Source organism: Macaca mulatta, chromosome 14, assembly GCF_049350105.2.
Source record: "Macaca mulatta isolate MMU2019108-1 chromosome 14, T2T-MMU8v2.0, whole genome shotgun sequence".
Taxonomy (NCBI): Eukaryota; Metazoa; Chordata; class Mammalia; order Primates; family Cercopithecidae; genus Macaca; species Macaca mulatta.
The window spans coordinates 107,066,739-107,087,015 of record NC_133419.1 but is presented as its reverse complement, the minus strand read 5'-3'; the positions used below and the strand labels follow the sequence as shown (position 1 = coordinate 107,087,015).

The window sequence follows — 20,277 nt, the reverse complement described above, 5'->3', positions numbered from 1 at the left end:
TGGCTTATGGCATTTTGTTTTTACTTTCTCTGGTTGATGAAATGCCAAGGCAAAAGGGATACCCAATTGAATTAGAGCACATGTTCCACTCCAGTTACTTGGCAGAGTGTCCAGTAGGGGTCTGTCACAATACCACCAGACATCCACTCAGGGATGACTAAAGGCAGACTGATGGGTAAGCTCTTGGAAGGGCCTAAGCTCTTTGTATCCCTCTAAGTCTCCGAGGAATGCCAAGTTTTCTCCCTGTCATGAGATATGAGGTAAACTTGACATTCGAAGGTGGAGGCTGAATGGACCTCAGGGGCTAACAGGGTGTTGAACTTCTGGGAATAGCAGAGAAACAGCTTGGCACAATCGGTCATCCCAGGCAGTGCAGTTTTGGAAAAGAGCTACCACACAGCTCATGTCCAGTTGATGGGGAGACCATCCAAGTAGTAAGGGGATGATCTGGGCCTCTGGTCTACCGTGTGCACAAGCATGACACCTTGTTTTACCATTAAGTACAGGAATAACAGGTGTTTTGTTCAAAGTTGAAATTATCGCAGGTGGGAGAGGAGGAGGGGGGGAAATAGTTGTATTTCAAAGATACTTATAGGATCTCTCTCATTATCATTGGCCCCTACACCACAGAGACTACTGAGAGTGGGACTAGGGTCAGTGGAGGTAGAGATGGTAATGGAAATGAGGATGGGGTTGCGTTGATGAGACTGGCAATCGGGGGAGTAGTTCCTTTGGTAAAATGGAGGGAAGGCTTTAGATCAATGCAAACCCTCACTGCAGAGGTCTAACTTTGGTATTGTGTGGTCTAGAGAACATAGTCTCAACCACTATAAGGTTGTCAGGCTGTGGAAATAAAGAAATGGCATCTTGGCTATAGATGATCACAATGGTGAGGGCTAGGGGTAACTTGGGAATTAGAGGGCCAGGGCAAAGATACTTATCTGAAAAGGCTAGTTGTCTTTGGTTTTTTAGATCCCCACAAGGTATAACCAGACAAGTATCAAAAGAAATAGTTTGGGGCGAGTCAGACCTAGTTATATTGATAACGAGATGGCTAACAATAGAGTGGGGAAAGAGGGAGAAACAATATAAAAGGTATAGGAGGGTTAAAGTTTTTTTAGCTTTCATTTGATAGGGCTTGATCTTGGAACAATGGCCCATGACTGAAGGTGGTGGCGTTTCTTTGACTCGGGTATGGTGAGTCCATCCTATTTTCGCTGTTCAGACTATAGATCCAGTAGTTAGAAGCACCAGGTAGGGTCCTTTCCAAGTGGGTTCAAGACATTTTTCGTTTTACCGTTTGATGAGGACATGATCTTCAGACTGATGTTGATGTACTGGAACTCCAGGGGTGGCGCCTGTGCTAGGAGACATTTGGTTTTAAGAGAAGAGAAAGTAAAAGATAGACCAAGTATATAACTTTTGAGGAACTGATCTTTTGTTTTAAATGTAGGTATGTCAGTAGTAGAATGTAAATAAGACAGTCCATATAGCATTTCATAAGGTGCTAAACTGACATCTTTTCGAGGGGCAGTTTTGATTCTTAACAAGGCAATGGGGAGACATTTAGCCTAGGGTAACTGGGTTTTTAGTTCTAATTTGGTTAGATGGCTTTTTAGAGTTTGGTTCATTATTTTTACTCTTCCTGATGCCAAGGGATGGTATTCCTATTTTATATCTAGTACCTGGGCTAACTCTTTAATGACATGTGTAATGAAACAGGTTTTATTGTCTGAATCAATGTTTTCTATTAGTCCAAACCTGGGTATGATGTTTTCAATTAATGCCTTAACTACATAGCAGTTGCACTTGAGAAGGGGATAGTCTCTACCCAGTGAGTAAAGTGATCTATTACTACCAGTAAGTACTTTAGGTGACTGATTGGGGGCATTTCAGTGTAGTCACTTTGAACACTTTGGAATGGTCTTAGTCCTGGATCTCTTCCCCTGATGGGTGATTTTCTTAGCGCTTGCTTATTAGTTTTTCTACATATTAAGCAACTATCTGTAACCTGTTTGGCTAGGGTACAAATTTCAAGAAACCCATAAACTCTGAGAATCACATCACACAGAGTTTGGGATTCCCAGTGGGTTCCCTGATGTAGTTGAGGAAAGACCTCCCTCATGAGAGGTTTGGATAACATTTTTCTTTGGTAATATCCATTTTCCTTATGCATTTTCTTTGGCTCCTATTTTTATTAATTTTTCCCTTTCAGCAGAAGAGAAAATGGGGATTGTGGTAGGGGAAGGAAGGCAAGGAGTTAAGTGTAAGACAGGCATTTCAGAAGAAATGGCAGCTTGTTTGGCTATTTGATCTGTTAGGTTATTTCCCTGACTTTCCAGAGAAAGGCCTTTTTGGTATCTGGGGACATGGACAATACTTATTTCTTCTGGCAACTGGAGGTTGATAGTTGGGTGATTAACTCTTTGTGAACAAGGTCTTGGCCCTTACTATTAATAAGACCTCATTCAGTCCAAATTTTCGCAAATGTAAAGGCATACTTCGATAAGTATAGATGGTCCCCTCCTGGTTCTGTAAGCACTTTAAAGCTTGACTGAGTGAAAACACCTCACAAGTTTGAGCAGACCAATTATTAGGCAATCTTCCTGACTCTATTTCTTTAATAGTTTTCCCATCAATTACTGAATACCCATTATGACTCTTTTTTTCAATTACCCAGGAAGAACCATCTATAAATAAGTGCCGCCCCATCTTGAAAGGAGTCTCTCCTAGATCTGGCCGGACCTCTGTATGGTAATCAATTAAATCTAAACATGCATGCTCTCTCTTTAGGTTTGGATTCCCCATTTAAAAACCTGCTGGGTTGAGGGAATTATCAGTAGTTAATGTTAAGTCATTTTTCTCTAACAGAATAGCCTCATACTCTTAATTATTGAGTCAGAAAGCCACCTTTCTGTTGTTTGGTTTAAGATAATTGTAACTTGGTGAGGCGTACTCACTGCCAATTTCCCCCTAAAGGTTAACTTTCTATGATCTTCAGTCAATACTGCTGTAGTCATAAGGGATTAAATGCATCTGGACCATCCACAGGTAACCGGGTCTAAACCTTCTGATAGGAAGGCCACAGGTTGCCGGCAGCCTCCATGCTTTTGGGTGAGCACTCCTAAAGCTACCCCATTACTCACATTAACAAAAAGGTAAAACGGCTTTTCTAGGGAAGGGAAGGCCAGGACAGGGGTGGTTATGAGTCTTTTAACTCCTCAACCTGATCGATTTCCTCAGAGGTCCACAGGAGGTGGTCAAGTATCTACTGGGTAACTTTTTGGTATAAGAGTTTACTTTTTAGTGCATATGAGTGAATTCGTAAGTGGCAATATATAACCAGCCCTAAAAATCTCCAAAGTTCTTGTTTAGTTTGAGGCAAGGCTAAGGACGCGATTCTTTCAACCCATTCTGGACCTATTCTTCGCTTGTCTGTACATATTAAGTGGCCTAAATCTTTAACTTCGGCCTCTACATACTGAAGCTTTCCTTTTGAGACCCGTAACCCCTCGAACTGAAGATAGTTAAGAATATGTGTAGAGAAGCCAGCTACTTCCTCTATGATTTTACTAGATATGAGAATATCATCTACGTACTGAAGCAGGCATAGTTGTTTTGGAACGAAAACTTTGTTTAGCACTTCTTCTAAAATTTGACTAAAAGGGTTAGGTGAATCTGTGAACCCTTGGGGCAAGACTGTCCATTGATACTATTGTTTCTGCCCTGAATAAGGATCCTCCCATTCAAAAATGAGTATGTTTTGACTATCTTCAGCCAGGGGGTCATGCCCAGAAAGCATCTTTTAAATCTATTACGGTGGACTGTATGGAAATTACTATATGGAAATTTGTTGAGAACGTGTAAGGACTGGGGACAATGGGGTGGGATGTCTGGACACTGGTTAATACCTCTGAGGTCATGTACCAGTCAGTATGACCTGTCTGATATTTTGACAAGCAGTATTGGGTGTTGTTAGGAGACATACAGGGTTCAAGGTGTCCATCTTTAATGAGATTTTGAATTATAGGTTTCAACTCTACCCTGCCCTCTAGAGGACTGGGGTACTGTTTCCTTCATACTACTTCCCCAGGTCCTTTTAGCTTGATGTGTACTGTGGAAACTTGATGTTTCCCTTGGTTTCCTTTTCTGAACCAGACATCAGGATTAATAAGGCGGGCGGATCACAAGGTCAGGAGATCGAGACCACAGTGAAACCCCGTCTCTACTAAAAATATAAAAAATTAGCCGGGCGCGGTGGCGGGCGCCTGTAGTCCCAGCTACTCAGGAGGCTGAGGCAGGAGAATGGCGTAAACACAGGAGGCGGAGCTTGCAGTGAGCCGAGATCGCGCCACTGCACTCCAGCCTGGGCGACAGAGCGAGACTCCGTCTCAAAAAAAACAAAAAAAACAAAAACAAACAAACAAACAAAAAAATATATATATATTTTTCATCTGTGATGGTGAGTAGGTTTAATGAGGTGAGGAATCCCTTTGGGTCAACTTGTAGGCCTATTCCTAATTTTAACATTGAATCCCTTCTTAATAAAATAGTTCCTGTTTCAGGGATTAACAAAAATTGGATATAAGTTTATCGACCTTTGTATTTGACTTCTGTATTCTCCAAAATTTCTGCCTTACATCCTTTTCCTGTTACCAGGGAGACTACAAGTTCCTCTGAAGAGCAAGCAATATTAACTGGAGAAAAGCAAAGAGAAGAGCGAGCCGCTCCTAAATCTACCAAAAAGCTCATGAGCTTATGTTTAGATCCCACCTCAAAATTTATCAAGGGCTTTTGGTGGGACTCGAGATAAAAGAGACAGAGTCCCTGACCCCCCTATTCTTCCTCGAAAGTCATGAATGGGAGGGCTTCTTTGTTCTTTTCCAGTTCAGGACATTCTCTCTTGAAGTGGCCTGTTCTTCTGCATCTGAAGCGCCTATCCTGTCCTTCCTCCCTCTCAGTTCTAGGATTCTTTGACTTTGCTCCATCATATTCTTTAGAGGGCCTGGGAAATGAGGGCCGAGGTCCTTTAGTTGGGGGCTCGCATTCTTTAAAAAGGGGCTTGGACCCTTTATAATTTTTGGCCCCCTGAAGGCTTTGTTGAGAAGTGTATGGGTTTGGAGCCACCTGTTGGAATGTGGATAGCATAAGTTTTGCTTTTTGTTTTTGCTTCTCTTTCTCTCTTTTCACATATACCTTTTGAGCTTTTTTTGAGAAGTTCATTTAGAGGACAGTTTTCCCAGTCCTCTATTTTTTGTAATTTTTTTGAAATGTCTGACCTACTTTTAGTGTGAAAATGGAGTTTTAACATCCCCTTCCCAAGGGAAGCTCTAAGTTTAGGCCTGCATATTTTCTCATTTGTTTCTTTAGTCTGTTTAGGAATTCCATAGATCCTTTATCCTTTTCCTGTTGTATATAAAATCCTTTAGAGATTTTGAGTTTGGGGTACTGATTCCCAAATTTCTTTTATTATCAGGTCCCTTAAGTCTTGCAGGTTTTCCTGATGAGTTGCATTATTATTGTCCCACTGAGGGTCTTGGGTGGGGAATTTCTGGTCCACGGTAGGAACATTTTGACTGGGAGGGTGGTCATGTTCTCAAACCACCATAGCGGTCCTACGGATCACACTTCTTTCCTCCCCTGAAAACAGGATGCCAAGATGGACATTAACTCGACCCAAGTGTATAACTGAGGTCCTAGGAATTGATCAATTTAATCTGCCACTCCACAAGGGACATCCAACAATGGCTTGAGTTCTTTTTTTAAACTTCGGACTTCTGAACTAGTTAAGGGAGCATTTACCAATCAAATGATTGTCCCTCCTTGTGGCACCTCTCTTAAGGGGAAGAGAGTTAGAGCTGATCCCTTAGGGGTGGAAGGGAAAGGGAAGTTCTGAATGTCCTTCTTACATTGGTCTATCTCACGCTGGAGGCCTTTTAGGGAGGGATACTTAGGCTGGTAGGGAACAGTCTCATGGGACAATAACTCCAAAGAGTCAGGGTTGTGAGGAGGAGGAACAACATGAGCAGGGGAAGGATCTGGAGTGGAATCTGTAGCAAGATCAGCTGCCTGAGGGGAAGGTCCGGGGGTATTGGGTGGGGGAAGATGGTCTAGGGGATCCCATGTGTTGGAGTCTCTAGGCATGGGAATATCACTGCTGTTAGCTTTGTCCTTTCCATTTCCTATCTTACTTGGAGTATTTCCCATTTTGAGTGCTGGTCAGGCTCAATCCCTCATATTACACATTTTTTGCCCTCCCTTTGCTAGGGGCTTGCTGAGGCTCAGTCCCTCGTGTTAGGGATTTCTTGTCATCCCTACCCTGGAGGTTTGATGTGAGACTCAATCCCTCATATTAGGGATTTCTTGCCCTTCCTTTCTCTAGAGGCTCAACACCCCCTGCTGGAGGTTGCTGGAGGTTTCTCACAGTCTTCACCTTTCACTTTGTCTTCTATGGCCACTCCCCTGAAGGGAATTTAGGTCCCTCTTAGTGTTGGCGGGTCAGTATAAGCCCCTTACAGGACACTCAAAGGGCTGCCATAAGCTGTATGAGGTGACCACAGAACAACAGATTGGACTCACTCACTCTGCCCAGCAGTAGGGCTTGTTACCATTCACACATTTTCAACCTCCAAGATGTGCATCAGCAAGGATTTCTCCAAGGATTTCTCAGCAAGGCAAATTTACTTTTGCAGAAGGGTGCTGTCTGTGTCAGTCATGACCAAAAGAGCACACAGAACAAGAGAGCAGGAGTTTTTATTCCAAATGCAGATTCTAACTCTGTGTCTTTCCCTCATTGACTGGGGTTGGTCCCAATTGGCTAAACATTCAAACTTTCTTTTTTTATTATTCCTTTTTTTGAGATAGTGTCTCGCTCTGTTGCCCAGGCTGGAGTGCAGTGGCATAATCTTGGCTCACTGCAAGTTCCGCCTCCCGGGTTCACGCCACTCTCCTGCATCAGCCTCCTGAGTAGCTAGTACTACAGGTACCCATCACTGCGCCTGGCTAATTTTTTGTATTTTTAGTAGAGATGGGGTTTCACCATGGTCTCGATCTCCTGACCTTGTGATCTGCCCACCTCGGCCTCCCAAAGTGCTGGGATTACAGGTGTGAGCCACCACGCCTGGCCACATTCAAAATTTCTTAGATAAGGTAGACGCATGATAGAGAAGAGAGGGAGAGGAGGAAGTGGTCACCTGTGGGGGACTAGAAAGTTAACCTATTCCCACATAAGGAAAGGAATGTGCATTGGGGCTTATATCTAGGTATGTTTAGACAGTTTACTGCACAGCAAAAGTGAATTTAGAGAATAAAGAACCGGGGAATGGGACAAACTGTTTGAAGAGGCACCTATCTGTATCTAACAGCCTCTCTCTGATTCTCTTTTTTCCCTCAAACCCTTGAAATTTAAATATTGCCCAGAGTTCTATTATTGATACCACTTTCTTCTTGATATATATTTTATTATTCAACAAATTCACATACTCTCATGTTGTCAAATACTATATCCTAAAAGGTGTTTACCAAATTGTCATCTCTCATCACAAATACCCTCAAAACTCTAGGCTCCTGTACACATTGGGACATGCGCAACTAAACATTCCAATACTCCTCTAGATGCAACATGATCAAATCAGCTCACAATTTTTTCACCAAACAAAGCTTGTCCTTCTGTGTCAGGCTTTGTGGTCAACCGTCTCCCTGTTCTCTGCTGACAACCTCAGGGTGCTTTGAGTCTTCTAGATCATTTTCGCTCACATAATTAAGGACACATGTCATTGATTAGTTTCCATGCTCATTTATCTTATGTCCATTGTCTCCATCTCATTACTAGTTCAGGCCTCTCATTTTGGATACTTTTTAAAAATTCCCTAGCTTTTCTACATATTTCCAGTATCTAATATTTTCACTTCCAACCTATCCTTCAACTTCTGGAATTCATTCGTTCAACAAATATTTATCCAGTGCAGACTATATATCAAGCACTGTGCTAGGTGCAGGTGGTACACAAATAGGAAACAGGTAAGTAAACTTAAAACCCACAAAAATATAGAATATATGTCATGTACCATGAAAGTTCAAAGGAGAATGGGCACTTTTGGGAGTTTAGAGGAGGCTTCCCGGTGGAAATGATGTCTGAGCTGAGTCTTGAAAGATATAAATGAACCCTCAGTTTTCCCATTACTCTTGTTCATACTTGTCATAAAGCATTTGCTACTTTGGGTATAACAGAAACCTATATTATGGGCTCTTTTATGTCTTGCTTTCATCCATGGTGTATTTCTCTAGATAATTCTCAAGGAAAGGGAGCAATTTCGGGAATGATTTCATTATTCTTTCAGTTCAGCCTGTGAAGAGATCATTTTGTCTGCCCGGTAGGACATTACTTACACTTCCTTCCCTGCCTTTCTCTGAATCAAATAATGGCTAGATATCAGTAATGTTTTAAGCAGCCCTTTATAGAATGGCTTCATGTGGTGTAGGGGAAAATCAGGCATCATGTCATAAATATAGCTACTTAGATCCCTACGACCACACAAAGTTGAGACTTCCCAGCCTATGATAGTAGGAAAGGAGCTTTCCCATACAAACCTATGCGTTACCTTCTGATTTATATTTTGCATTCTTGCAGAAACAAGCAATTCCTCATCAACCCTTTGTCACGTGTTCTGAAAATTTTCACTACTAGTTGTAGAATATCAGTGCTTACTCCTCTGCTGAATTCCTGCTACTCTGCAAGAAGGTTGTCTCTAGTCTGTGGTGCCTAGCAGTGGACATCGGAGGGAAGGAAGGTGAGGAGTGAGCTCTGATCCTATAGATGTAGAGAGAGTATGAAATGGTGGGGTACTTCCACTCTAAAATAGTGCTATTTTCTCCACAGTGTTTTCAAAAGCAACTAGATGCTGTGCGTCAGGATTTATTTCTCTCTGGTGATCTCCTACATGAAGTGATTTTACATAAAGAATCCATCCTATGCATAAGGGTAATGTTCCCTCTATGAACGTAACTTTGTATTTCTTGTGAAACACTATTCTGGCTTTACTGTGCTTAATTTTTCCCTCCTCATCCTGAACTATATCATAAATCTTTGTAGCTGACTAAACTTGACATTGAAATTCTCCAGTCCAAGTTTCTTCTTGTCAAATTGTAGGACATATATAGGGAGACACATCTGTGACACCTTACACCATAAACTTTCAGGTGCCAAGAACCATTTGTTTTTTTCCCTTCATTTGGCCAGGAATTAGTACAGAGAATTAGCACATAGAAATTTATCTGTAAAATGCTTGATGAAGGAATGAATGCAGACATCCAACAGCCTGCCAAAGCCTCCCTCACAAAAGCTGCTTTGCTGACGTCCTTCCTTATTCTGTTATATCTCAGGTCCATTGTAAAACCTATGGAACACCATTTAGGCTCATGTCTTTCCCTGTCAACATGAGTTGAAATCATCAAGAGTCTCAAGTGCAAACAGATATAAAGAAGAAATTGTACCTTGTTATAAGCCACAGGAAACCTAATTTGAAAGACCTATCTATAAAACCATTTGCCAATAAGTGTTACTGCTCTTTTAGGCCCCAACTTTTATCTCAAAGCAATATCCTATACTTGGAAAAAAATAAAATGTCTAATGATTTGGTCTGAATGTTGGGGTTAGCATGGAAAACTTTCAATGTTTTACATACAGATCACATAGAATAAAGGGAAAAGCCTGAATATAGGATACAGGAGTATTTTCTCATAGTAACATGGTGTTGCATCATTTTGAAGATGACAATGAAAGATGTTTCCAGAGCGGGTCAGTTGTGGTGGAATTTGAGTCCCTGAGACTCCGTAGGAAGTGGAGGAAGAGGCGAGGTAGCAGGAGTAGAATGCTCTAGACCTCAATGCCTTCCTTATTAAGAATTACCACTACTCGCCGGGTGTGGTGGCTTATGCCTTTAATCTCAGCACTTTGGGAGGCAGTGGCAGGTGGATCACGAGATCAGGAGTTCGAGACCAGCTGGCCAGCATGGTGAAACTCCGTTGCTACTAAAAATACAAAAAAATTAGCCAGGCATGGTGGTACGCACCTGTAATCCCAGCTACTTGGGAGGCTAAGGCAGGAGAATCTCTTGAACCTGGGAGGTGGAGGTTGCGGTGAGCCAAGATCACACTACTGCACCCCAGCCTAGGCAACAGAGCGAGACTCTGTCTCAAAGAAGAAAAGAAATTACCACCAGCTATATTGCAGCAGAGGAGTGAGGGGTAAGAGTGGGGATATCAGGCAGTGAGTAAGGAAGTCAACAGCACAAAGGAAGTTTATACAGAGATTTGCTACATAAACTTCAGCCCTACACTGTTGGCTAAAGAATCTTCAGAACTCAGATTTGGAAACACTATCAATTTCATGTTGAACCCATATAGCATCCCCTTTTCCTAATTTGTCCCTCAAGTTTAATCTCTACTTGCATACCTTTAGGAACAGGAACCCAAGCCTCTTACAAAAAAAAAAAAAATTCCATCATTGAGTAGATCAGATTTGATTATAGAGGAAAAGTCATCTTTGGACTTATAAACTATTTACTGCTTTTTGGTAGATCTGTACACTCCCATAGTGACATACATGAACATTTGGAAATAGTTCTGATCTCATTGTTTTGCTATTGTTAAGCAATAGCAAATTTGCTAATTAGGAAATTTACTAATTTCCTACCAAATTTTAAAATTCTTAGAGGACGTTATAATCTTATTCATCTTTGTATCTCCGGGTATGGTAGAGTACCTGACATACGATTGCTACTCAATAAATGTTTCCTAATTAATTCAGATTTAATTGACACACACATTACTATTTCTGTCCTAAATTCAAGAGTCAAAAACAGTAAGTTTAACCCCTCTTCCACATGATCCTTAGGTATGGTTTCCAGGGTCTTCCACAGAAATTTAAATACCATAAAGACTATTTTCAAAAAGACTCAGAAGACAACCAGAGGAATGCATTGTATACAAGGACCAAAAGAGTGATTCATCATCCCTTCCTAAGGCACAAAGAATTATTTAGTTTCCCCTGACAATTGTTAAACTATAGGAAAGAAAGAGTCAGGGTATCACTTCAAAACATTCTCTACCTTATTATAAAGACAGAGATTAAAATGTTTAAAATGTTGTAATAAGCATTCTCTTTCCTGTCCTCTAAAGGGAGTAAAATAGGGGCTATGTTTATTTAGGTGAAGCAAATAAAGTAAAGCTCTGAAGACTCATTCAGTGACGTGGCTGGGCCTGGCTACGCTGCTAGATCAATCATATGACCAATCCAGGAAACTGACTTTTTGGGATAACTAATCTGACTAGAATGACTGAATAGGTTGATTCACCTATAGAACCTGCAGTCAGTGGTAATGATATTCTTTCAGTCCTGATTATTCTTCTTCTGACAAAGAAAGTAGGAGGAGAGCCTTTGACTGTATGGGGCCTCTGGAGTCAGTCAGCATATTAGCTGTCCCCTTGGGGAACGTTCTGAGACAGGCAGCATCCACTGCTTATGAACTCACATTCAATAGGACTGCAAACTCCCTTATCCAACACACACAAAAGGTCAAAGAAAACAAGCTCCCAGAGGTATTTTCATTTTTCTCAGAGAAATCCTGCCACAGCAAAACTAGTGGGCAAATCCCACAGGGTATAGAGAAATTCTGTAACTTTATCTTTAAACAACATGTTCTCCATTGCTGTTCCAGAAAATATAATAAAAAAATCTGACTTCCCATCAGCTAGTCCTGAACAGATTTTAATATATTTGAGGAAAGAACTACATGCCACACGAATTTAATGATTGTATCATTTTATTCTACAAACAGCTGTTTAATCCACTTAACCTACATACAGAATCATTCTATATTCCAAATGTTAATTTTTCATAAGAGTCCAAATTCTGCACCGACTTATAGCCCTGCAATTTTCTCTAATTTCCTAGTGAACATTACGACACACACAGAATTTGAGTTTTAACACAATAACACATTCAGATACTCAAGACATTTCATGAAACAAATCAGAGGTGTTTCTTTTCAGAAGCTCCAAAAGAAGCTAACAATGAAGCTACTCAATCCTAAATTCTTTGTAATATTTCCTCACTCAAGATATTTCATAACTCACGTTCTTAATTTTACATGTAACAGGCATTTTCTCTACTCAATCTCTCCTTTAAGTGGTATGCAAACTGGAGGGACCTCCCCATTACATTCTATTCATTCTCTTACTCGATAAAATGTTTTTTAGAGAACTGCTCTGAGTTGCATGCTACGTGCTGAAAATGCCAAGATACAAAAGCTGACTTAGAAAGCTCAAAAAAGTCCAGAGACCCATATATGAAAACATGTTTCAATACAATATAACTAATTGGCATACAATGGGGAGATATTTTCTGCTCTGCCTCTGAGAAAGCTAGGAAGGCTACAAAAACAAGCCAGCAGTGATACTCTCCATCTTTTCTCTCTGTTAAAAATTAACCTAAAGTAAAATGGTATTTCTAGTCGAAACTTGCAGATAAAGGTAACTACTGAACAATGTTGATTAGATATCCCACAGGTAGGTCAAACTCCATGAGACTTCAGGTTTGCAAAACTGAATTCAACTTTGTTTTCCTTTTATGTTTTAGATTACTCCTGCCATAGCTCGTGATCTTCATCTTTCATCTGTGCCATTCCAACAGTTTCCAAGTGGCTTCTTTATCTCCAGTCTATCCCCTACTGCTAATCTATAGAGCACATCGACAAAATTTATTTTTCAAGCACAAAGCTGATCATATCCTTTCCTTATATAGAATCTTCCAATAAGATCTCACTATTTACAGAATGAAGTGACTAAAACATACCAGGCACAGATTAAATGTTCAATAAGTATTTATTGAATAAATAGACCCCCCTCTCTATATACTGTAAATAGTCTCATGTAGTAGACAGAGTGATAATCCTGAAAGATGTCCATGTCCTAATCCACAGAACCTGTGAAATATGTTGTTTCAGACGACAAGAGATAATTAAGTTTGCAGATTGGGTAAAGGTTCTAATCAGGTGACCTTATGATAGATGCTAATGATCCTGGATTAGGAATAAAGGATGAATGACTCTTTTTTTTTTTAATTTATTTATTATTATTATACTTTAAGTTGTAGGGTACATGTGCATAACGTGCAGGTTTGTTACATATGTATACTTGTGCCATGTTGGTGTGCTGCACCCATCAACTCGTCATTTACATCAGGTATAACTCCCAATGCAATCCCTCCCCCCGCCCCCCTCCCCATGATAGGCCCCGGTGTGTGATGTTCCCCTTCCTGAGTCCAAGTGATCTCATTGTTCAGTTCCCACCTATGAGTGAGAACATGCGGTGTTTGGTTTTCTGTTCTTGTGATAGTTTGCTAAGAATGATAGTTTCCAGCTGCATCCATGTCCCTACAAAGGACACAAACTCATCCTTTTTGATGGCTGCATAGTATTCCATGGTGTATATGTGCCACATTTTCTTAATCCAATCTGTCACTGATGGACATTTGGGTTGATTCCAAGTCTTTGCTATTGTGAATAGTGCTGCAATAAACATACGTGTGCATGTGTCTTTATAGCAGCATAATTTATAATCCTTTGGGTATATACCCAGTAATGGGATGGCTGGGTCATATGGTACATCTAGTTCTAGATCCTTGAGGAATCGCCATACTGTTTTCCATAATGGTTGAACTAGTTTACAATCCCACCAACAGTGTAAAAGTGTTCCTATTTCTCCACATCCTCTCCAGCACCTGTTGTTTCCTGACTTTTTAATGATCGCCATTCTAACTGGTGTGAGATGGTATCTCATTGTGGTTTTGATTTGCATTTCTCTGATGGCCAGTGATGATGAGCATTTTTTCATGTGTCTGTTGGCTGTATGAATGTCTTCTTTTGAGAAATGTCTGTTCATATCCTTTGCCCACTTTTTGATGGGGTTGTTTGTGTTTTTCTTGTAAATTTGTTTGAGTTCTTTGTAGGTTCTGGATATTAGCCCTTTGTCAGATGAGTAGATTGCAAAAATTTTCTCCCATTCTGTAGGTTGCCTGTTCACTCTGATGGTAGTTTCTTTTGCTGTGCAGAAGCTCTTTAGTTTAACGAGATCCCATTTGTCAATTTTGGCTTTTGCTGCCATTGCTTTTGGTGTTTTAGACATGAAGTCTTTGCCCATGCCTATGTCCTGAATGGTACTACCTAGGTTTTCCTCTAGGATTTTTATGGTATTAGGTCTAACATTTAAGTCTCTAATCCATCTTGAATTAATTTTCGTATAAGGAGTAAGGAAAGGATCCAGTTTCAGCTTTCTACTTATGGCTAGCCAATTTTCCAGGCACCATTTATTAAATAGGGAATCCTTTCCCCATTTCTTGTTTCTCTCAGGTTTGTCAAAGATCAGATGGCTGTAGATGTGTGGTATTATTTCTGAGGACTCTGTTCTGTTCCATTGGTCTATATCTCTGTTTTGGTACCAGTACCATGCTGTTTTGGTTACTGTAGCCTTGTAGTATAGTTTGAAGTCAGGTAGCGTGATGCCTCCAGCTTTGTTCTTTTGCCTTAGGATTGTCTTGGAGATGCGGGCTCTTTTTTGGTTCCATATGAACTTTAAAGCAGTTTTTTCCAATTCTGTGAAGAAACTCATTGGTAGCTTGATGGGGATGGCATTGAATCTATAAATTACCTTGGGCAGTATGGCCATTTTCACTATATTGATTCTTCCTATCCATGAGCATGGTATGTTCTTCCATTTGTTTGTGTCCTCTTTTATTTCACTGAGCAGTGGTTTGTAGTTCTCCTTGAAGAGGTCCTTTACATCCCTTGTAAGTTGGATTCCTAGGTATTTTATTCTCTTTGAAGCAATTGTGAATGGAAGTTCATTCCTGATTTGGCTCTCTGTTTGTCTGTTACTGGTGTCTAAGAATGCTTGTGATTTTTGCACATTAATTTTGTATCCTGACACTTTGCTGAAGTTGCTTATCAGCTTAAGGATATTTTGGGCTGAGACAATGGGGTTTTCTAAATATACAATCATGTCATCTGCAAACAGGGACAATTTGACTTCTTCTTTTCCTAACTGAATACCCTTGATTTCTTTCTCTTGCCTAATTGCCCTAGCCAGAACTTCCAACACTATGTTGAATAGGAGTGGTGAGAGAGGGCATCCCTGTCTTGTGCCAGTTTTCAAAGGGAATTTTTCCAGTTTTTGCCCATTCAGTATGATATGGGCTGTGGGTTTGTCATAAATAGCTCTTATGATTTTGAGGTACGTTCCATCAATACCGAATTTATTGAGCATTTTTAGCATGAAGGGCTGTTGAATTTTGTCAAAAGCCTTTTCTGCATCTATTGAGATAATCATGTGGTTCTTGTCTTTGGTTCTGTTTATATGCTGGATTATGTTTATTAATTTGTGAATGTTGAACCAGCCTTGCATCCCAGGGATGAAGCCCACTTGATCATGGTGGATAAGCTTTTTGATGTGTTGCTGAATCTGGTTTGCCAGTATTTTATTGAGGATTTTTGCATCGATGTTCATCAGGGATATTGGTCTAAAATTCTCTTTTTTTGTTGTGTCTCTGCCAGGCTTTGGTATCAGGATGATGTTGGCCTCATAAAATGAGTTAGGGAGGATTCCCTCTTTTTCTATTGATTGGAATAGTTTCAGAAGGAATGGTACCAACTCCTCCTTGTACCTCCGGTAGAATTCAGCTGTGAATCCATCTGGTCCTGGACTTTTTTTGGTTGGTAGGCTATTAATTATTGCCTCAATTTCAGAGCCTGCTATTGGTCTATTCAGGGATTCAACTTCTTCCTGGTTTAGTCTTGGAAGAGTGTAAGTGTCCAGGAAATTATCCTTTTCTTCTAGATTTTCCAGTTTATTTGCGCAGAGGTGTTTATAGTATTCTCTGATGGTAGTTTGTATTTCTGTGGGGTCGGTGGTGATATCCCCTTTATCATTTTTAATTGCGTCGATTTGATTCTTCTCTCTTTTCTTCTTTATTAGTCTTGCTAGTGGTCTGTCAATTTTGTTGATCTTTTCAAAAAACCAACTCCTGGATTCATTGATTTTTTGGAGAGTTTTTTGTGTCTCTATCTCCTTCAGTTCTGCTCTGATCTTAGTTATTTCTTGCCTTCTGCTAGCTTTCGAATGTGTTTGCTCTTGCTTCTCTAGTTCTTTTAATTGCGATGTTAGAGTGTCAATTTTAGATCTTTCCTGCTTTCTCTTGTGGGCATTTAGTGCTATAAATTTCCCTCTACACACTGCTTTAAATGTGTCCCAGAGATTCTGGTATGTTGTATCTTTGTTCTCATTGGTTTCAAAGAACATCTTTATTTCTGCCTTCATTTCGTTATGTACCCAGTAGTCATTCAGGAGCAGGTTGTTCGGTTTCCATGTAGTTGAGCGGTTTTGATTGAGTTTCTTAGTCCTGAGTTCTAGTTTGATTGCACTGTGGTCTGAGAGACAGTTTGTTATAATTTCTGTTCTTGTACATTTGCTGAGGAGTGCTTTACTTCCAATTACGTGGTCGATTTTGGAGTAAGTACGATGTGGTGCTGAGAAGAATGTATATTCTGTTGATTTGGGGTGGAGAGTTCTATAGATGTCTATTAGGTCTGCTTGCTGTAGAGATGAGTTCAATTCCTGGATATCCTTGTTAACTTTCTGTCTCGTTGATCTGTCTAATGTTGACAGTGGAGTGTTGAAGTCTCCCATTATTATTGTATGGGAGTCTAAGTCTCTTTGTAAGTCTCTAAGGACTTGCTTTATGAATCTGGGTGCTCCTGTATTGGGTGCATATATATTTAGGATAGTTAGCTCTTCCTGTTGAATTGATCCCTTTACCATTATGTAATGGCCTTCTTTGTCTCTTTTGATCTTTGATCGTTTAAAGTCTGTTTTATCAGAGACTAGTATTGCAACCCCCGCTTTTTTTTGTTCTCCATTTGCTTGGTAAATCTTCCTCCATCCCTTTATTTTGAGCCTATGTATGTCTCTGCATGTGAGATGGGTCTCCTGAATACAGCAGACTGATGGGTCTTGACTCTTTATCCAGTTTGCCAGTCTGTGTCTTTTAATTGGAGCATTTAGTCCATTTACATTTAAGGTTAAAATTGTTATGTGTGAACTTGATCCTGCCATTATGATATTAACTGGTTATTTTGCTCGTTAGTTGATGCAGTTTCTTCCTGGCCTCGATGGTCTTTACATTTTGGCATGTTTTTGCAATGGCTGGTACTGGTTGTTCCTTTCCATGTTTAGTGCTTCCTTCAGGGTCTCTTGTAAGGCAGGCCTAGTGGTGACAAAATCTCTAAGCATTTGCTTATCTGTAAAGGATTTTATTTCTCCTTCACTTATGAAACTTAGTTTGGCTGGATATGAAATTCTGGGTTTAAAATTCTTTTCTTTAAGAATGTTGAATATTGGCCCCCACTCTCTTCTGGCTTGGAGAGTTTCTGCCGAGAGATCTGCTGTTAGTCTGATGGGCTTCCCTTTGTGGGTAACCCGACCTTTCTCTCTGGCTGCCCTTAAGATTTTTTCCTTCATTTCAACTTTGGTGAATCTGGCAATTATGTGTCTTGGAGTTGCTCTTCTCGAGGAGTATCTTTGTGGCGTTCTCTGTATTTCCTGGATTTGAATGTTGGCCTGCCCTACTAGGTTGGGGAAGTTCTCCTGGATGATATCCTGAAGAGTGTTTTCCAACTTGGTTCCATTTTCCCCCTCACTTTCAAGCACCCCAATCAGACGTAGATTCGGTCTTTTTACATAATCCCATACTTCTTGCAGGCTTTGTTCATTTCTTTTTCTGCTTTTTTCTTTTGGTTTCTCTTCTCGCTTCATTTCATTCATTTGATCCTCAATCGCAGATACTCTTTCTTCCAGTTGATCGAGTCGGTTACTGAAGCTTGTGCATTTGTCACGTATTTCTCGTGTCATGGTTTTCATCTCTTTCATTTCGTTTAGGACCTTCTCTGCATTAATTACTCTAGCCATCAATTCTTCCACTTTTTTTTCAAGATTTTTAGTTTCTTTGCGCTGGGTACGTAATTCCTCCTTTAGCTCTGAGAAATTTGATGGACTGAAGCCTTCTTCTCTCATCTCGTCAAAGTCATTCTCCGTCCAGCTTTGATCCGTTGCTGGCGATGAGCTGCGCTCCTTTGCCAGGGGAGATGCGCTCTTATTTTTTGAATTTCCAGCTTTTCTGCCCTGCTTTTTCCCCATCTTTGTGGTTTTATCTGCCTCTGGTCTTTGATGATGGTGATGTACTGATGGGGTTTTGGTGTAGGTGTCCTTCCTGTTTGATAGTTTTCCTGCTAACAGTCAGGACCCTCAGCTGTAGGTCTGTTGGAGATTGCTTGAGGTCCACTCCAGACCCTGTTTGCCTGGGTATCAGCAGCAGAGGCTGCAGAAGATAGAATATTTCTGAACAGCGAGCGTACCTGTCTGATTCTTGCTTTGGAAGCTTCCTCTCAGGGGTGTACTCCACCCTGTGAGGTGTGGGGTGTCAGACTGCCCCTAGTGGGGGATGTCTCCCAGTTAGGCTACTCAGGGGTCAGGGACCCACTTGAGCAGGGAGTCTGTCCCTTCTCAGATCTCAACCTCCGTGTTGGGAGATCCACTGCTGTCTTCAAAGCTGTCAGACAGAGTCGTTTGCGTCTGCAGAGGTTTCGGCTGTGTTTGTTATTGCCCTGTCCCCAGAGGTGGAGTCTACAGAGACAGGCAGGTTTCCTTGAGCTGCTGTGAGCTCCACCCAGTTCGAGCTTCCCAGCAGCTTTGTTTACCTACTTAAGCCTCAGCAATGGCGGGCGCCCCTCCCCCAGCCTCGCTGCTGCCTTGCTGGTAGATCACAGACTGCTGTGCTAGCAATGAGGGAGGCTCCGTGGGTGTGGGACCCTCCCGGCCAGGTGTGGGATATGATCTCCTGGTGTGCCTGTTTGCTTAAAGCACAGTATTGGGGTGGGAGTTACCCAATTTTCCAGGTGTTGTGTGTCTCAGTTCCCCTGGCTAGGAAAAGGGATTCCCTTCCCCCTTGCGCTTCCCAGGTGAGGCAATGCCTCGCCCTGCCTCAGCTCTAGCTGGTCGGGCTGCAGCAGCTGACCAGCACTGATCATCCGGCACTCCCCAGTGAGATGAACCCAGTACCTCAGCTGAAAATGCAGAAATCACCGGTCTTCTGTGTCGCTCGCGCTGGGAGTTGGAGACTGGAGCTGTTCCTATTCGGCCATCTTGCTCCGCCTCATGACTCTTTAAAAGTAAAAAACTATGGCAAGAGGTGGTCCCTAAGGTTATTATAAACGGACAAGGAAGGCAGGACAGTCAGTGTCAGAGTTTCTCATGATACAGAATGAGAAAGACTGTCATTTCTGGCTTTGAAGAGAATCGGGGGCAAGAGCCAAAAACTGCTGGCTGCCTCTAGAAGTTAGAGAGGAAAGGGGATGAATTCTCCCCTAAAGGCCCCAGATGACAAATCCTGGAGCCCTGCCAGCACCTGGATTTTAGCCCAGTGAGACACACTTCAGACTTCTGAACTTAAAGAAAACAAACCTGTAGAGTTCTAAGCAACTATCTTTGCAGTCATTTGTTACAGCCACAATTGAAAACTAATACACCTCACTGAAAAGTATGAGATATTTTATCTTCCTGAAGTGTTTATGTATCTGACTTCCATCTTATACAGTAAGGCAGTCATGTTTATTGGTGCAGACCCAAGACTGAGTCAGGTGTATCTAATAGATCCTTAATGAATGTTTGTGGAATCAATTAATTTATTAGTTTCATCTAACATTTCTAGAATTTCTTAAAGATTTGATATCAACTAAATTTCTACAAATACTGAACATCGATTTCTTATAAACACTTAAATTGTCATTGTTCTCACTTCACTCAGTTTACCGTATTTTCTATGTATTTTATCTCTTTGAGCTCGTACAATTGTCTCTTGGTAGCTGTGGGAGATTAAATTCAGGACCTACTGCCTCTACCAAAACCAAGGATGCTTAAGTCCCTGACATAAAATACTCAGTATTTCTTCCATACTATTTTTATATAATCTACACCCATCTTCCTGTTTTCTTTAAATCATCTCTAGATTACTTACAATATCTCATACAATGTGAATGCTATGTAAATAGCTATACACTATTGTTTAGGACATAAAGATGAGAAAAAAATCTATGCATGGTCAATTCAGATGCAATTTTAAAAAAATATTTTCAATCATCATTTGGTTGAATCCACAAATGTAGAATCAAT

At 40.9% G+C, this 20,277-nt stretch overlaps 1 long non-coding RNA gene across 1 annotated transcript in view; it reads right to left on the bottom strand.

Annotated features, from left to right (window-relative positions):
* The window catches only part of LOC144334601 (uncharacterized), a 374,306-nt gene extending 355,020 nt beyond the window's left edge, over positions 1 to 19,286 (bottom strand). Inside the window, exon 1 of the long non-coding RNA XR_013404564.1 lies at positions 19,168 to 19,286. This is a non-coding gene — a long non-coding RNA (uncharacterized LOC144334601). The remainder of the gene's footprint in view (positions 1 to 19,167) is intronic.
* Between the last annotated feature and the right edge of the window lie 991 nt (positions 19,287 to 20,277).